This window comes from Thalassophryne amazonica, chromosome 12 (assembly GCF_902500255.1).
Source record: "Thalassophryne amazonica chromosome 12, fThaAma1.1, whole genome shotgun sequence".
Classification (NCBI taxonomy): Eukaryota; Metazoa; Chordata; class Actinopteri; order Batrachoidiformes; family Batrachoididae; genus Thalassophryne; species Thalassophryne amazonica.
Genome location: NC_047114.1, coordinates 3,044,838 through 3,064,863, shown reverse-complemented (window position 1 = coordinate 3,064,863; position 20,026 = coordinate 3,044,838). Strand labels below are relative to the sequence as shown.

Here is a 20,026-nt window from a genome sequence, read left to right as displayed (position 1 = left end):
AAGACATGCTGTGGAGGGGAGCAGAGATCAATCACTAATGATTAAATGCAGAGTGGTGCATACAGAGCAAAAAGAGAAAGAAACACTCAGTGCATCATGGGAACCCCCCAGCAGTCTACGTCTATAGCAGCATAACTAAGAAACAAAGAAAATCAGATAAATCTTAACCGCAGCGACGCGGTTTTATAATAAACCTTCAATTAACGGTTTCTCTTTCTGCACACAGTGACTCAAAAAACAACAACAACAAATGGCTTCAAATTGACAAATTTGAGCCAACCTCATTAATGTCATCCAAACGTCCAAACATCAACTTTTGGTAAATAGGAAAGTAATAATGTTACTTCAGTGTAATGTGGTGAAATATTGTTGTTTGTACAGTTTTGTCACTTCTCCTGTAAGAGCATCTGATTTTTAAATAAAACAGCAACCAGTGAGAATCCATCAGATGGAATGAATTGGAATAAAACTTTCAGCCCTTTTTTAGGTTCCCTTGTTTTGAAGGTTAACTTTTCACAATTGTAAATTTACAACTCTGTTTTTTTAACAAACACAGTCAACTCACTTTCATCAAATGCTTAAAAAACAAATACATGATATTAAATTATGAATAACACACACACACACACACACACACACACACACACACAAAAACATTAAAACAGTAAACATGAAGGAAAAGATGATGGAATAACATTTATTCAAAATGTTACAAAATATGTTTAAAGTTAATTTTCTGAGCTCATTAAAACTGGTTTTGAATAATTAAACATCACTGCAGGTTCTCAGCACTTGTTGCAATTAATTATTGTTGGTCTGTCAAAAAACATAGTTTATTACATATTTTAAAATGTATTTGTGTTAAATCTATTGTTTGTTTGTGAAATTAAACATTCATCTGTTGTTTTTTGCTTTGTGAGTGACGACGTGGACGCTGATGATGACAGATATCATGACGATCAGACCGACAGAGAAAACAACCATCTTCAGCCGGTAAACAGTGAAACCAGCAGAGACGCTCTCTGGAGAAAAAAAAAAAAAAAAAAAAATCAGATTTTAAAAACATTTTCAAGAAAACTTTTATCATGCTATAAAATAAAACTGATACCAGGACAGAATGCGACACTAAGAGATAATTTATTATTGTGTTTTATTTGGATAACTTTTACTGCAGACAGTGTGTGTGTATGTGTGTGTGTGTGCTGTGTTGTGCTGACCTGGTTGCTATGGTTACAGATAATAAAACCATTGGACATGTAGATGTGGTAACATGAACCAGAGGTGGTGACCTTTGACATCTGACCTCCCTCCCTCTCTCCCTAAGGACCCCTTCACACATAACATGAATGAAGCCTTAAACGCCTCATACACCTGTTGCCACAACCATCACGCACACAAGCGGCCGAAAGACAGCGAATGTCCTGTGCGTGCTCATTCGATCTCCCTCTGTCGGCCAAATTCCAGGTGTCACACACGAATATCTAACATCGCTTGCTGCACACTTAGACAAGACAGGGCTATTCACGCTCCTGGTATGATAGTAGAGAGCAGACGATCACATTTGACCTGTCTGTGGAAAGTGTCTAAGTGCAACACGAAAGTGGCATAACCTAGCAACAACACGTGTGTAACTGTGCCAACAACCCCCCCCCATACACACACACAAGTGTGTGACGCTGTCCAGCAGGCTGATGTCACTTCTACCACGTAAACTGTAGTTTACAACGACAAAAAGAGTGGAAATTCAATAAAACAAATAAGTGTGAAGGTCTGAACTCATTCTTGTGTGTTCTCTTTGCTCATACGCTTTGCTGTGGACATTCAGTGCCTGTCAGCTGACCACCAACTGACTGACAGCTGGACTGTATTACATTACAACACAGACATCAGATAGAAGCAGGACAAACATAATAACACATGAAATTAAAAGAACAAAGCAACAGAGACTGAGCCTTTTATTTCTATGAGATCTGCTGAGGTCTGCAGACAGAAGTGGGCGTGCCCGCCTGTGACATGCAGCTGTTCAAATATCTGTGCTCGCAAGTCACAGCTGGGGAACACCTGTACTGGCTTGTAGGATATAAAGTCACATAACTACAGTGTGAAGCGCAGATGTTGGCATGCTGTCCTCACATGGAATAAATTAAAACATATTGCTTCAGTTGGCCATCACATCAGCAAACTGCAAAGCTGCTGAATATCGTGCCATCAAATCAAATCAAATCAATTTTATTTATATAGCGCCAAATCACAACAACAGTTGCCCCAAGGCGCTTTATATTGCAAGGCAAAAGCCATACAATAATCACAGAAAAACCCCAACGGTCAAAACAACCCCCTATGAGCAAGCACTTGGCGACAGTGGGAAGGAAAAACTCCCTTTTAACAGGAAGAAACCTCCAGCAGAACCAGGCTCAGGGAGGGGCAGTCTTCTGCTGGGACTGGTTGAGGCTGAGGGGAGAGAATCAGGAGAAAGACATGCTGTGGAGGGGAGCAGAGATCAATCACTAATGATTAAATGCAGAGTGGTGCATACAGTAGTGATGTTAAGCTCGAGTCAGTCTGCTCGACACAGCATCAAGCTTTGTGAACCAGAAGTGTCGGTGAGCAGCGTTTCGAGCATGCCCCATCACGACCACTGCGAGCGAGGCCTCGTTACGTCACACCACGTGTCGAGCTTCGCGGGAAAGTCGAATAATCTGGGCGTGTCAATACGACCCCCCAAGTATTTAAATGAGATCTGAATCGAGGCACAAACTGGGGTTTGTGAGAGGAGGAGACTGCTAGCGACAGTGTTATTGCCAATTACTACGTGACGGACAGCATTAGTTTATATTTAGGTCTAGTTTAGAGTTCATTTAGTATAGTTAGCTACATACACATAGGACCTAACATAGACAGACACACACCACACACAACAGGCATTTATTCATATACAACATTTATCCACACAGTACATCAACATAGGTTATAGGTTAGACTATATATTCATAGGTAGATCAGAGACTGAGCTGAGTGACTGAAGAGCTGTGATTTTGGCGAACGGGTCTTCTCCAAAGCTGGAGAGGTGGTGAGGCAGAAAAGGAGCCGATTAAAGCCCAGCACTGTTGAAATGATTCTTTTTTTGAATAAAAATTGTTGATAGTTGCACAATAACCGTCTCCTATCCCCTCTATTCTAATTTACAAATTACAGTATCATAAGCACAAGTTGCAGAGCACATCTTTCTCACTTTTCCCGTCACATTCCATCCAAATATTGAGGACTGATGAATCTACATATAGTCTACAATAAAGGTTTTCATAACCAGTATGTGTGCATCTGTAGGGACTATTTATTACATTAAGAAAGACACAATAATGAAGATGACATTTTTTATTAGTATTTTTCAAGACAAACCACATCAGTCATGAATTACTGCAAACATTTGTCACAGCACTCGCTCAGGGTAATTCTCAAAACAATCCAGCAGATGTCACCCTTCAAACTGTATCAACGCCTCGAAGCAGTGTGTCGATTTTCAGCCAGTTGTGTTGAAGTGGCTCATTGGTTCATGAGGCCTCGAAATTGCCATCACTAGCATACAGAGCAAAAAGAGAAAGAAACACTCAGTGCATCATGGGAACCCCCCAGCAGTCTAAGTCTATAGCAGCATAACTAAGGGATGGTTCAGGGTCACCTGATCCAGCCCTAACTATAAGCTTTAGCAAAAAGGAAAGTTTTAAGCCTAATTCTAAAAGTAGAGAGGGTGTCTGTCTCCCTGATCTGAATTGGGAGCTGGTTCCACAGGAGAGGAGCCTGAAAGCTGAAGGCTCTGCCTCCCATTCTACTCTTACAACCCTAGGAACTACAAGTAAGCCTGCAGTCTGAGAGCGAAGCGCTCTATTGGGGTGATATGGTACTACGAGGTCCCTAAGATAAGATGGGACCTGATTATTCAAAACCTTATAAGTAAGAAGAAGAATTTTAAATTCTAGTCTAGAATTAACAGGAAGCCAATGAAGAGAGGCCAATATGGGTGAGATATGCTCTCTCCTTCTAGTCCCCGTCAGTACTCTAGCTGCAGCATTTTGAAATTAACTGAAGGCTTTCAGGGAACTTTTAGGACAACCTGATAATAATGAATTACAATAGTCCAGCCTAGAGGAAATAAATGCATGAATTAGTTTTTCAGCATCACTCTGAGACAAGACCTTTCTAATTTTAGAGATATTGCGCAAATGCAAAAAAAGCAGTCCTACATATTTGCTTAATATGCACATTGAAGGACATATCCTGATCAAAAATGACTCCAAGATTTCTCACAGTATTACTAGAGGTCAGGGTAATGCCATCCAGAGTAAGGATCTGGTAGACACCATGTTTCTAAGATTTGTGGGCCAAGTACAATAACTTCAGTTTTATCTGAATTTAAAAGCAGGAAATTAGAGGTCATCCATGTCTTTATGTCTGTAAGACAACCTGCATTTTAACTAATTGGTGTGTGGTGTGTGGCCAACAGTATCAAAAGCAGCACTGAGGTCTAACAGGACAAGCACAGAGATGAGTCCACTGTCTGAGGCCATAAGATCATTTGTAACCTTCACTAATGCGTTTTCTGCGCTATGATGAATTCTAAATCTGACTGAAACTCTTCAATAGACATTCTGTGGGAAGGTGTAGTGACACAGACCCACAACAGGGGGCGTGAATAAACGGACAATGAAAATGCCAAAAGATAACAATTTAATGTTGTGAAAATGTGCACAACGAAATACAGATACAACTTTAGGAGACAGTCAATTAAACAATAGGTGACGTGTGGGCAGGCTCGAGGATAGGAGACGCCTGTCCAGAGAAGAGTCAGCCCCACACGATTTCCACTGCCAGCGGAGACCTGCAACACACCGGAGCCACCAAGTCCTGAGTCCCCAGGTGGCCACTGCCTCCAGCTGTCGGATCGGGTACTGCTGGCAGGAAGCACAAACAGATTATATGGGTGCATGAAACAGCCAACAACAGTCAGCCACTCACAGTTCTTTCTGGAGTGACAAGTCCTTCACTCTCAGGTAGCAGGAAAACCAGTTCGTGCAGTGCCTACTGAAACACTAAGAAATTTAGGAGCGGAATCGCTGACTCCTCCAAATTTCCAACACACCAGCTCCAAGCTGTCAGTTACGGTAGGTTACGACTGCAAACAGGTTAGCATTCAATATGTGCGTACGGCACAGAGAAAGGCTGAGAAGGTTACCTGTAGGGTAAGAAGATTTCTCGGCAGAGATGTGGTGTCTCCTCCAGGGTTTTATGGTGATGCTGATTAAGGTGAATGGTGACATCTGTCAGCTCCAGGCTCCTGGGGCTCCTCTGCGGCGGCTGCGCCCTCTGGTGCCTGAAGCCCGCCTTTTGGCAGGGCGCCCTCTGGTGTTGGGCCAGCAGTACCTCCTCTTCGGGTGGCCCACACAACAGGACCCCCCCCTCAACAGGCGCCTCCTGGCGCCTGACCAGGCTTGTCGGGATGCCGCTGGTCTGTAACCCTCCCAGTCCACCAGATATTGGAATCCCCGGCCCCTCCGACGAACATCCAGGAGCCTGCGAACGGTCCACGCAGGCTCACCATCAATGATGCGGGCAGGAGGCGGCGCTGGTCGGGGGTGCAGAGGTTCGAGGTGTGACACGGCTTGATCCTAGAAACATGAAAAACTGAATGTATCCGCAGTGAAACTGGTAGCCTACCAGCTTAACTGCGGCTGGGCTGAGGACTTTGATGATGGGAAATGGTCTGATTAATTTGTCTTTCAATTTCTGGGATTCAGTGTGCAGAGGAATGTTCTTGGCAGAAAGCCATACCTCCTGCCCGGGCTGGTATGCAGGAGCCGGGGTACGCCGGTGGTCTGCATGGTCCTTAGCCCTCTTCCGGGCTTTCAGAAGGGCAGAGCGGGCTGTGCACCACATCTCACGGCACCTCCTGAGGTGGGCCTGGACCGAGGGGACCTCGACCTCTCCCTCTATGGCTGGGAACAATGGGGGCTGGTACCCCAAACACGCCTCGAAGGGGGAGAGGCCGGTCGCTGAGGAGATTTGGCTATTATGGGCATACTCAATCCAGGCCAGATGTTGACTCCAGGCCGTCGGGTGCGCGGAAGTCACACACCGCAGGGCCTCGCTCCAGATCTTGATTCGCCCGCTCTGCCTGTCCATTTGTCTGGGGGTGGTACCCGGACAAAGACTCACAGTGGCCCCCAGTTCCCTACAGAAACTCCTCCAGACTTGCGAGGGAGAACTGGGACCACGATCTGAGACAGTTTGTGGGGATACCATGCAGACGCACGACGTGGTTGGACCAGGAGTTCTTGCCGGTCTCCTGCGGCAAGTCGGGAGCTTCGGGAGGGCTACAAAGTGGGCCGCCTTGGAGAACCGGTCCACTATCGTCAGGATGACATCATACCCTGGGATGCAGGGAGACCCGTGACAAAGTCCAGGCCTATGTGGGACCAGGGGCGACGTGGCATGGGCAGCGGCTGGAGTGAGTCCCTGTTCCTTCTTATGATCTGCCTTGCTCCTTGCACAGGTGGGCAGGCTGGACTACTCCCGGACGTCGGCTTCCATCGACGCACCACCAGAAGCGCTGCCAGGACCACTGCCACGGTTCTTAGTACCCCTGGTGACAGGACAGCTTGGAACCGTGACAGAAGTCCAAGACTGCAGCTTGGCCTTTGGTGGGACATATAGTCTGTTCTTTGTCCATCGCCGGGGTCTGGGTGTCGTGTCAGGGCCTCTGATGGTCTTCCTCCACGTCCCAGGTAAGGTGCGACGACAGTGGAATCGGGGATGATGGTGTCCGGTGGATCCGACAGCTCTGGCTTGAACTCCTCTCATGCACCCGGGGACAGTGCTTTGGACGTTGGTTCTTGGTCCCGGGGCGATCGTAATTTGGAAGTCAAACCGACTGAAGAACAGTGACCAACAGGCTTGCCTGGGATTAAGACGCTTAGCGGTCCGGATGTACTCAGGTTCTGATGGTCTGGAAAACCGTGAAAGGCACCGCAGGCTCCCTCCAACAGGTGTCTCCACTCCTCAAGAGCCTCCTTCCCGCTAGGAGCTCCCGATTGCTGACGTCATGTTTCGTTCTGCGGGTAGGTCAACCTGCGGGAAAAATAGGCACAAGGGTGGAGGACCTTTTCGGACTCCCTGCTCTGGGGACAGCACGGCTCCTATCCCTGAGTCAGAGGCATCCACTTCAACTACAACTGGCGATTGGGTTCGGGCTGCACCCAGAACTGGTGCAGTCGAGAACTGACGTTTCAACTCCCTAAAACGCGGCTTTGCACCGATCCGACCAGGTGAAGGGGACTTTAGTGGAGGTTAGGGCCGTCAAGGGGCTAACTACCTGGCTATAGCTCTTTATGAATCTCCGGTAGAAATTTGCAAAGCCGAGGAACTGCTGCAATTTCCTACGGCTTGTCGGTTGGGGCCAATCTCTCACCGCTGCAACCTTGGCCGGATCAGGGGCGACGGAGTTGGAGGAGATTATAACCCCAGGAAGGACAAAGAAGTGCAGTGGAACTCGCACTTCTCGCCCTCTTCACAAACCAGCCGGTTCTCCAACAACATGCTGCAGGACCTGACGTACATGCCTGCACAGGAGTCTCAGGATCCGGGGAGGAAGATGAGAAATATCGTTAAGGTATACAAAGAACAAACTGATGCAGGAAGTCCCGCAAGACGATCATTACCACGCTTGGAACGGTCGCCGGGCGCATGGTGACGGCCGAATGCATGACCTAGGTTACTCAAGTGACCTAACGGGGTGTAAATGCTGTCTTCCACTCGTCTCCCTCCCGGATCCTGAACCAGGTGATCGAAGCATTCCTAAGATCCCAGTTTAGTGAAATTTGGTGCTCCATGCAAGGGCGTGAACACTGAATCTAACAGAGGTAATGGATATCGGTTGCGAACCGTGATCTCATTCAGCCCTCTGTAGTCAATGCATGGACGGAGTCCGCCGTCTTTCTTGCCCACAAAAAAGAAACCAGCACCCATCGGGGAGGTGGAGTTCCAGATCAACCCGGCAGCTAAGGAGTCCCGGATGTAGGTCTCCATTGATTCGCGTTCCGGACGTGAGAGGTTGTACAGCCTGCTGGACGGGTACTCAGTGCCCGGTATCAAATCAATGGCACAATCGTACGGACGGTGCGGGGGCAGTGTGAGTGCCAGATCCTTGCTGAAGACGTCAGCAAGGTCATGGTACTCGGCTGGCACCGCCGCCAGATTGGGGGGGACTAGACACTCTTCCTTAGCTGTCACACCGGGTGGAACCGAGGATCCTAAACACTCCCAGTGGCAGGTTTCGCTCCACTGTGTCACAACCCCAGACGGCCAATCAATCCAGGGATTGTGTTTTAACATCCATGGAAAACCCAAAATCACTCGGGAGGTAGAAGGTGTTACATAAAACACAATCTCCTCCCTGTGATTCCCAGACACAACCAATGTCACTGGCTGTGTCTGGTGTGTGATTAGTGGAAGAAGGGTGCCATCTAGTACCCGTACCAACAATGGTGACGGTAAGGCCACTAGAGGGAGCCCAACTTCCTTTGCCCATCTGCTATCCAGCAGATTCCCCTCCGACCCCGTGTCCACCAGTGCTGGGGCGTGAAGGGTTAGATCCCCACTCAGGATCGTAACTGGGATCCGTGCAGATTTACGGGGTTTCCCCGCGTGAGTATTATGGCCCACCCTTAGCCCAGTTTCTAAGGGCGAGTGTTGCTGTTTTGACCGTTTGGGGCAGTTTTTCTGCATATGCTTGGTTGAGCTGCAGTGAAAACACTCCCCACGGGCCAGCCTCCTTTGTCTCTGATCTGATTGTTTTTTGGCCCTTCTCGTTTCCCTAACAATGTCAGCAGGGGGAGCTGTCGTCATGTGGAGTGCCCTGGCTGTGGAGTGTGGGGAAGACAGCTCCCTTTCGGACCCGGGAGGAAGAGGGACGGCTCGTGCCTGACCAAGCCCTTCGTCTCGCTGCCGTCGGCGTTCTGCTAATCGGTTGTCTAACTGTATTACCAGGTCGATAAGCCCGTCTAAATACCGCGGCTCGTCCTTTGCCACCAGGTGCTCCTTAAGGACCAGAGACAGTCCGTTTACAAAGGTGGCGCGGGGCTCAACAGCATTCCAGCCGGCTCGGGCTGCCGCGATGCGGAAGTCGACTGCATACTCCGCTGCGCTCCGACACCCCTGTCTTATCGACAGCAGCATGCTTGAAGCAGTCTCGCCTCTATGAGGGTGATCGAACACCTGTCTGAACTCCCTCACGAACTCAGTGTATGCTGATAGAAGCCGTGAGTTCTGTTCCCAAAGCGCCGTAGCCCAGGTGTGTGCCTCACCTCAAAGCAGATTTATAACATAAGCCACCCGGCTGGCATCTGACGCGTACATGATGGGACGCTGTGAAAAGACGAGCGAACACTGCATAAAGAAGTCTGCGCACGTCTCGACACAACCTCTGTACGGTTCCGGAGGGCTTATGCTTCAGGGGACGGGGGGGGTTCGTTGAACGACCACTGGAATATCTGTATGTGGCGCTCAGTCAGCAGGAGGAGGTGCTGCCGCAGCGCCCTGCGCATGCACCTCCACCTGGCGGTGGGAGTCTCCATCCTTCGATTGAGTATAACGTTCTGCTCGGTTACCAAGTCCAACCGAGCTGTGAAGGCGGTTAAGATTTGCTGCAGCTCACCCAACACGCCTCCTGCTGGCGCCTGTGCACCTTGCGTTTCCATTGGTGGTTCACTCGTTGGTTGACGCCCCTCGGGATCCATGACAATGGCCGAGAAATCCTGTTGGGAAGGTGTAGTGACACGGACCCACAACAGGGGGCGTGAATGAACGGACAATGAAAATGCCAAAAGATAACAATTTAATGTTGTGAAGATGTGCACAACGAAATACAGATACAACTTTAGGAGACAGTCAGTTAAACAATAGGTGACGTGTGGGCAGGCTCGAGGATAGGAGACACCTGTCCAGAGAAGAGTCGGCCCCACACGATTTCCACTGCCAGCGGAGACCTGCAACACGGAGTCCCCAGGTGGCCACTGCCTCCAGCTGTCGGATCGGGTATTGCTGGCAGGAAGCACAAACAGATTATGTGGGTGCGTGAAACACCCAGCAACAGTCAGCCACTCACAGTTCTTTCTGGAGTAACAAGTCCTTCACTCTCAGGTAGCAGGAAAACCAGTTCGTGCAGTGCCTACTGAAACACTAAGAAATTTAGCGGAATCGCCGACTCCTCCAAATTTCCAACACACCAGCTCCAAGCTGTCAGTTACAGTAGGTTACGACTGCAAATAGGTTAGCATTCAATATGTGCGTACGGCACAGAGAAAGGCTGAGAAGGTTACCTGTAGGGTAAGCAGATTTCTCGGCAAAGATGTGGTGTCTCCTCCAGGCTTTTATGGTGATGCTGATTAAGGTGAATGGTGACAGCTGTCAGCTCCGGGCTCCTGGGGCTCCTCTGCGGTGGCTGCGCCCTCTGGTGCCTGAAGCCCACCTTCAGGCAGGGCGCCCTCTGATGTTGGGCTAGCAGTACCTCCTCTTCGGGCGGCCCACACAACCATTCCTCTGCAGATGATCAGTTAGCTGTTTTACAACTACCCTTTCAAGAATTTTTGAGAGAAAAGGAAGGTTGGAGATTGGCCTATAATTAGCTAAGATAGCTGGGTCAAGTGATGGCTTTTTAAGTAATGGTTTAATTACTGCCACCCTAAAAGCCTGTGGTACATAGCCAACTAATAAAGATAGGTTGATCATATTTAAGATCGAAGCATTAATTAATGGTAGGGCTTCCTTGAGCAGCCTGGTAGGAATGGGGTCTAATAGACATGTTGAAGGTTTGGAGGAAGTGACTAATGAAAATAATTCAGACAGAACAATCGGAGAGAAAGAGTCTAACCAAATACCAACATTACTGAAAGCAGCCAAAGATAACAATATGTCTTTGGGATGGTTATGAGTAACTTTTTCTCTAACAGTTAAAATTTTATTAACAAAGAAAGTCATGAAGTCATTACTAGTTAAAGTTAAAGGAATACTCTGCTCAATAGAGCTCTGACTCTTTGTCAGTCTGGCTACAGTGCTGAAAAGAAACCTGGGGTTGTTCTTATTTTCTTCAATTAGTGATGAGTAGTAAGATGTCCTAGCTTTACAGAGGGCTTTTTTATAGAGCAACAGACTCTTTTTCCAGGGTAAATGAAGATCTTCTAAATTAGTGAGATGCCATTTCCTCTGCAACTTACGGGTTATCTGCTTTAAGCTTTGAGTTTGTGAGTTATACCACGGAGTCAGGCACTTCTGATTTAAGGCTCTCTTTTTCAGAGGAGCTACAGCATCCAAAGTTGTCTTCAATGAGGATGCAAAACTATTGATGAGATAATCTAGCTCACTCACAGAGTTTAGGTAGCTACTCTGCACTGTGTTGGTATATGGCATTAGAGAACATAACAAAGAAGGAATCATATCCTTAAACCTAGTTACAGCGCTTTCCGAAAGACTTCTAGTGTAATGAAACTTATTCCCCACTGTTGGGTAGTCAATTAAAGTAAATGTAAATGTTATTAAGAAATGATCAGACAGAAGGGGGTTTTCAGGGAATACTGTTAAGTCTTCAATTTCCATACCATAAGTCAAAACAAGATCTAAAGTATGATAAAAGTGGTGGGTGGACTCATTTACATTTTGAGCAAAGCCAATTGAGTCTAATAATATATTAAATGCAGTGTTGAGGCTGTCATTCTCAGCATCTATGTGGATGCAGGAAATCACCCCACGAGATGCCCCCGTGAGGCGGATGTGACTGTGGTATTTTTCCACATTGTCATAATTAAAACACAGATAACATTTGCAGCGGATCACTGCTGTTCACGATGTGAGTGCGGCTCTTCATGACACGGGAGCCGGTCGGCTCGATTCATGTAAAACATAAAAGGGAGAACAGTAACCCACGACATTTCATTACTTCCTGGTGTACGTCTAGCCGGAGGCTAAATCCGCTCTTCATAACAAGAATTAAGTATTAGAAATTGTGATTTGAAATTTTTTTTCCTCCGCTGCTGTGTGTGCAACTTTCCACGTGCTCACACTGTGTTCGTGCGCGAGAACACGACCATGCGCCCCTTCCGACAGCAGGTGGAATGTTTCGTAGTTCCCCATTTTGTTTTTGGTTCACTGATTTTCTTCCGGTTTCTGCGTCTTTCATGTTTTGTGTGAAGGGGCCTGAATTTTACACACTGTTAACAGATGATTTGCAATTTCACATATTATATTATTGTCTTGTAATGAAAGTTATGGTTTACAATAAAAATGAATATATTACTTTGCAAATTTGACTTCTGTGTCAATGGAAAGATTTGCTGAATAAATACAAATCCAGTTGTGATGAACAGGTTGGTTGCCCCCAACCAAACATTTCTGGATCCACCCCTGAACGGAACATAACCTGTCACCACATTTTAGATTTTTACTGCATAACTCAATAACTTTCAACCATAGAGAGAACAAAGACTATTTTTTTTTTTGGAATGTTGTTTGTTATTTTGTATTTATTTTTATTGTGCTGTGAAATAAAAATGTTTTTATGATGTAATTTCTTCGATATTAAAGTGTGTGTTATTTTCCTTTCAGCATCACCTGCAGTTTGAGGACAAACTTGATCGATCTTCTTGGTTGCGTTGGTTTTGCTGACCTGGTTGCTATGGTTACAGATAATAAAGCCATTGGACAAGAAGATTTGGAGGGATGCCACAGAGGGGGTGACCTTTGACCCCTGACCTCCCCACAGAGAGCAGGTTTGTTTTTGACATGTGAAGTTGGCGCTGAGGATGATGATGTCAGAGTCGTTTGTGCTGCAGGTCAGAGTGACGTCACAGGAGACAGACGTGTTGGAGACAGAGTCCACCTGCAGGACAACTGGAGACACCGGATCTGTGGACAAAAACCCAAAAAAACATGAAGACAGGAAGACATGCTGCATCAGAGAGATGATCAGAAACTTACCAACAACTATGACGTTGTATTGTGCTGTTATTCTATCTTTATCCCCTTGAATAAAACCAACATAAAGTCCACTGTCGGCTTTCTGTAGATCCTTCAAAAGCAAAGAGAAGTTTTCTGCAGTAAACTCAATCAATCAATCAATCAATCAATCAACTTTTTTCTTTATAGCGCCAAATCACAACAAACAGTTGCCCCAAGGCGCTCCATCTTTCTTCATATGACTTATGAAAAATTGGTTCACGAGGAGGTAAAAATCTTATTATATTTGTGTCATTAATTATCCATGAAAAAACAAAGCCATCTTCAAGGACTGAAGGTTTGTGTCCATCCAGAAGGACGTCTCCTCCCGTCTGCACAAATACAGGAGTCACATCAACAGAACCTGTTAAAAAACAACACGAAGTGTCAGTAAAATCATCACTGACACCTGAAGAAAACAGAAACAACATTTCTGATTCATCTGGAGCTCTGACACAACTTATGGACATTTATACTCTGAGTTTAAATATGACAGCAGTCAAACATCATGTATCCCAGCATGCAACAGGACGGGCGGGTTAGCAGTCTGTCACACAGTTACAACCACAAGGTGTTAACCACTAGAGCACTGTAAAAAATAAAAAATATAATCAAATCAATTTTATTTATATAGCGCCAAATCACAACAAACAGTTGCTCCAAGGCGCTTTATATTGTAAGGCAAAAGCCATACAATAATTATGTAAAACCCCAACAATCAAAACGACCCCTTGTGAGCAAGCACTTGGCAACAGTGGGAAGGAAAAACTCCCTTTTAACAGGAAGAAACCTCCAGCAGAACCAGGCTCAGGGAGGGGCAGTCTTCTGCTGGGACTGGTTGGGGCTGAGGGAGAGAATCAGGAAAAAAATATATATAAATCAAAATATATATAAAAAATACAAACAAAAATGCAACCTATGAAATTAAGAGTGAAATTCTGTAAAATAACTTTAAAGTACAGAAAATCAATAAAACAGTGTAAACTTTACAGAGTAAAACTGTAGAATATTGAATCAAACACAACTGATGCCTTTTTGCAGTAAGAACATGTTAAGTGTCAAATTCCACTGTAGAATTTTTAGATTCCTGTAGTTTAATCAGACAAATGAAGCTGTTAAAATGACAACATTATGGCATTAAAAATTCAGAACCTATTTCACATTTTACAAATAATATGCTGCACACATAAAGGAGTGAAGAGTTTGGAGAAAGGTATTTTTGGACTTAAGACATTTTAATTAAAATGAATGATATACTAATGTATAATTATTATTTGACTCTATTTGTTCTAACCTCTGATAGAATAACTGTTGCTCATGTAGTGAATATTTAAAAATGTCAACAGATCTTCTGTGGACACTTTTTTAGAAAGATGCTAAAATCCACTTGATGACTTAAATTAGATTTATTAAAAGTGTTAAGCATATTCGTTATTAGGGCAAAGCCATGTTGATCAGCATCCAATTAGATTTATATGATGAAGTCAGTGACCATGTATACGCCCACGCGCACCACCACTTTTTTGCTATGTTGGAATAAAAGGCTGACTTACCAGTTTTTGTGAGTGTGCCAGCCAATGGAGAAAATGGTTGTTGAGCGTTTCTCTTAGCAATGCTAGTCAGTAAAGTTTTTCCACTGTGTTAACTCTGAGTAAAATGCAAGTGCTGCTATGCAGGGATGGCGAATATCTCCACAAAAAGCCTTCGTAAGCACTTTGTGACTTCAGCTTTTGTAAGTTACCACATGAATATATTTAACTTTTGATTTTAGTGCATTAAAAGACAAATGTCAACATGAGAAATGTCTCACCCTGTAAAGGTGTGCAGGTCAGCAGCAGGAGTCCCAGAATCACAAAAACACACTTTTCACACATTTCACACACTCGGACTTCAGCTGAAACAAACTGCGTCGTCCTGTTTGTTCTTTCAAACAACCACAACGTTTGAGAACATTTCCGGTTAAAACCCAACACTTCAGATGACGTTTCCTTTTGCTTCTGCGTTCAGCGTTTGTTCTGCAAAGTGAAAACGTTCAGTATTTTTAACAGCGGTTAATCGTCATGTCTTCCTCAGTTACATATTCTCATAGATTATTGTTTAAAGTTTTACAGTTTTTGTTTGTCACGATCGTCTGTGATAAATGACTTTTCACAAAAGCTGATTTAGCTCTTTTATTTTGTACAGTTTGTTGCTTCATAAAACACATTAACATGATAATTTGTAAAACTCTCACTGACTTTGAGGTTCAGAATTCTAACAAGGTTCTACCTTTGAGCCACTGTGAAGCAGCTGGATTGCCCTCCTGTTTGGACCCATCTGTGTCAGACTGGTGAACCCGTCTGGGGGTCAGACTGTATGCAGGCAAACAAAAGACAAACTTTTTGCATTTCCACTACGTCTGTTATGGCTGAGCCGGGAAACAACCAAACAGGATCCAAAAAATGCAGGAGGTGAGTGTGAGCAACAACAGAAGTCTGCAGGCAACCCACCAGTCATACCTGGATGGGCACAATAGAAGTCCCACAGGAGGGAGGGGCCCAGGGTGAGACCCCACAACACCCAGGAGTGACCTTCAAGTCCATAACCCTCTCAGTTCACCAGATACTGGAACTCTCCAGTGATGAACATCCAGGATCCAGCAAACCAGATGGGAGGAGACTGGAACTTACTGGGTTGAGTTGAAAGACATGGAAAGTAAGATGAATGCTGAGAGACCAGGGCAGTGTAGCAGGATGGCCACCGGGCAGAGAACTCCTTTTTTAAACTGTGTCTGTAATATAATGATGGTAAATGCCAGATACAGTGAGGAAAATAAGTATTTGAACACCCTGCGATTTTGCAAGTTCTCCCACTTAGAAATCATGGAGGCGTCTGAAATTTTCATCTTAGGTGCATGTCCACTGTGAGAGACATAATCTAAAAAAAAAAATTCTGGAAATCACAATGTATGATTTTTTTAATAATTTATTTGTATGTTACTGCTGCAAATAAGTATTTGATCACCTACTAATCAGCAAGAATTCTGTCTCCACAGACCTGTTAATTTTTCTTTAAGAAGCCCTCTTATTCTGCACTCTTTACCTGTATTATTTGCACCTGTTTGAACTTGTTACCTGTATAAAAGACACCTGTTCACACACACAATCAATCACACTCCAACCTGTCCACCATAGCCAAGACCAAAGAGCTGTCTAAGGACACCAGGGACAAAACTGTAGACCTGCACAAGGCTGGGATGGACTACAGGACAACAGGCAAGCAGCTTGGTAGAAGACAACAACTGTTATGATTATTTATTAGAAAGTGGAAGAAACACAAGATGACTGTCAGTCTCCCTCGGTCTGGGATTCCATGCAAAATCTCACTTTGTGGGGTAAGGATGATTCTGAGAAAGCTCAGAACTACACAGGAGGACCTGTTCAATGACCTGAAGAGAGCTGGGACCACAGTCACAAGATTAAGAGATCAATCACTAATGATTAAATGCAGAGTGGTGCATACAGAGCAAAAAGAGAAACACTCAGTGCATCATGGGAACCCCCCAGCAGTCTAAGTCTATAGCAGCATAACTAAGGGATGGTTCAGGGTCACCTGATCCAACCCTAACTATAAGCTTTTTCAAAAAGGAAACTTTTAAGATTAGACTTAAAAGTAGAGAGGGTGTCTGTCTCCCTGATCTGAATTGGGAGCTGGTTCCACAGGAGAGGAGCCTGAAAGCTGAAGGCTCTGCCTCCCATTCTACTCTTACAAACCCTAGGAACTACAAGTAAGCCTGCAGTCTGAGAGGGAAGTGCTCTATTGGGGTGATATGGTACTACGAGGTCCCTAAGATAAGATGGGACCTGATTATTCAAAACCTTATAAGTAAGAAGAAGAATTTTAAATTCTATTCTGGAATTAACAGGGAGCCAATGAAGAGAGGCCAATATGGGTGAGATATGTTCTCTCCTTCTAGTCCCCGTCAGTACTCTAGCTGCAGCATTTTGAATTAACTGAAGGCTTTTCAGGGAACTTTTAGGACAACCTGATAATAATGAATTACAGTAGTCCAGCAAGAAGAAATAAATGCATGAATTAGCTTTTCAGCATCACTCTGAGACAAGACCAAGATTAGAGCTATTGTTTAGTCACTAGCCAATCGCACTCTGCCTCTTGGTAGGAGAGGTCTGGTTAGGTTTAAAACTCCAGCTTTTGTGGCTTCTGTTTATTCTTCTCTACAAGAGTCAAGACAGAATTCAGACTACCAGAGCAAGAATTTTAGCTGAGGAAGCTTCTGCGATTTGAAGCGAAATGTCCTCGCGTCTACTTTTTAGTTTAATTCGTCAGATGATCACGGCTCATGCACGTTCACCGAGGTGATCAGATCATGCTGTGTCATTTCAGCTCAAAGCTGGAGAACACATATCATGCCATTTAGAACATCCACCCCTCTACGAGCCACGGCGATGTGTAGGCAGGCCCTCATGACATAGAAAAAAAATAAAACACAACTCACCTTTGGAATGTGTCCAACTGCGCCTCAGCGTGCACTGTGGACACCATCAGCCAGGCTGCCCCATATGAGAATATCTGTCTGATCCTGTGATCAGCCAGCTGGCGAAACAAATGTCACGTCCATCACATAAATTGTAGTCCACATGACGCAGTGTCCTTCAAGCCTGTGCACCAAGCACCCAGAGACAGCTAGACGCGCGGACCCTCTGTGTGGCCAGCTGATGTGTTCATGATGTGAGCGCATGGACACCTCACGACTGTGCAGGTCAGAGCTGCTCCAGGCAGGTGGCCCACAGCAGCCATGAACTTCGCTGGCTTGACCTCTGGTCACTGCGTGTGCGGGGAGAGAGGAGGGATGTTTTTATTTTATTTCATTCATGTCATTTCATGAATTCCTTGTGTACTTCCATGGGCATGGTGCGTGAACAAACAGGAACAGAAGGATGGTAATTCTTGTCTTCTCTGCTTCTATAACAGGAATTCTAATTTTAACAGACAAAAAGAAATCCATTTGTTTCCTCAATACCAGCACGATGCCATCCCAGCGTCAAGTCACCATTTAAAACATCATTACCAGTACATGATTGTCTGACATTTGAACGATACATTCATTGTTCTTATAATGTTCTACAGTCTCTCATTATTTTGTTCATTTTCTTCAATTTATAGACATTTGTACAGCATTTAATTGCTTCTGTGCTGTGAAAGCGCATGTCAGCGCAAACGCGGTATCACACCTAGTCACCATGGTCTCACTGTGTTTGGGTTCATGCACATGATTACACACGAATCTTTGTTTGGATCCGCCCACATTCTCGTGGTCGCACGGCATCTGTACACGCTGTCTGACCGTCTGTCCCTCCCAACCGTGTCACGAGGTTTGCATTTCCCCCTTTCATATTTGGCCTCATTATGCTCATTCATGTAAGTGTTGAAGGGGGCCTTTCATTTTGCTCCCCACATCAACTGACAAACCTCAAATAATACATTTCTGTCAGGCCCTGTATCTATAGATATATTTTTCATTGACAAGACAGAAGCACTGAGAGAATGAACAGAAACCTAGAACCCAGTGAGTAGGATTTGTTTCTGTGACAACAACTGGTAACGACTAGCTTATAATGTTGCTTGTTGCTTAATCCTGGCATCCATCCATCTGCATGTGCGTCCAGTTGTTTGTTTGCTTTTCATGGTTTGTTTTTTTCTAAACATTTTTTCCATTCAATTTCAATTTATTTCATTTATATAGCGCCAATTATAACAAAGCCCCCCAAGGCGCTCCACACAAGCAAGGTATATGCTTATAAGCTATAATGCATGGTGATAAAAGCACACACCTCAGCAGGAGCATAGCGTCTGTGCAATCTGCTTTCATCGATGATTTTTTTGTCTCTATTGTGACAAACTAACAAACAAAACAAACCGCTCCCCCAGTTGTTTTTATAAAATTTCATGGATTTTCAATTTACAGAACTCAGAGTGACCAAACAAAATAAGTGAGCAGGGTTCTAGCCACGGTGGGCAGCGCAGGGCAGTCCTGCCCGGTACTGCAAATTTGCGCCCGGCTCTTGGGTTCAAATTGGCTGTGCCACCCAGCACAGAGTTTCTGAAAAATAAACAGGACATCATCAAGAAAGGATTAGTGTCCTCATTGAAAATACTGTTGTTCAAAATATCCCACATATAATTGGCATAGCTGGGGGCAGAAATTGCTCCCCAAGCTGTCCCCTTAACCGTAAAAAGTACTCTCTCTGGTGAAATGAGAAGATGTTCAACTTGAGGATCAGTGTGGCTAGCAGTGTTGCCACAGTTACTTTGAAAAAGTAATCCAATTACTGATTACTCCTTGAAAAGTAACTTAGTTACTTTACTGATTACTCAATTGAAAAAGTAACTAAGTTAGATTACTAGTTACTTTTTTAGTTACTTTTCCCAGCTGCCGACACAACCCTCTGCCACCTCAACATGACATGTGACCTGTTTTGCCAAAACTTACTTTATAGTCACCCTTTCTTGACTTCAATGAAAATAAATACTTTTTTATAAAAAGTAAATAAGACCTCTTTCTTGACCTCATATTTAACTGTTGACTTAACAGTAAACACTTGCAATTTCGACCTACATTGTTTATAAATGTAACTATTAAATTCATCTAGCATTTTCTAACATTTAAATTCTCTCTAAATATTTTACTTGTCGAATTAATATAAAGTAGTATTAGTAGTAAAAAAAGGCTTCAAAACTGGACCTTTAATCTAGGGGGTTGTGGGGGGGCACATCCCCCCCGCCCTCATTCCTTCTGGATTCGCCCCTGCTTTGGCGTTTGAGCACAAGATGGATAACTTTATTTACGCAGAAACATGACCAGATTACAGGTAAGAAAGTTTTATTGTGTTTTCACATCATGTGGTCCTCAGAAAGAGAGTTTAGGTGCATTTGAGTGGAAAAGTGTTAGTTGTTGACACTTCGCGGAGGATCAGCTGTTTTTAACGAC

The 20,026-nt window shown here is 44.7% G+C and overlaps 1 long non-coding RNA gene across 1 annotated transcript; it reads right to left on the bottom strand.

The window, feature by feature from the left end:
* Positions 1–699: 699 nt before the first annotated feature.
* LOC117522547 lies at positions 700–13,172 on the bottom strand. The gene is made up of 3 exons (XR_004564238.1): positions 13,021–13,172; positions 12,655–12,948; positions 700–1,022 (listed from the first exon to the last, which is right to left on the bottom strand). It is a non-coding gene; the product is annotated as an uncharacterized LOC117522547 (long non-coding RNA).
* Positions 13,173–20,026: the final 6,854 nt, after the last annotated feature.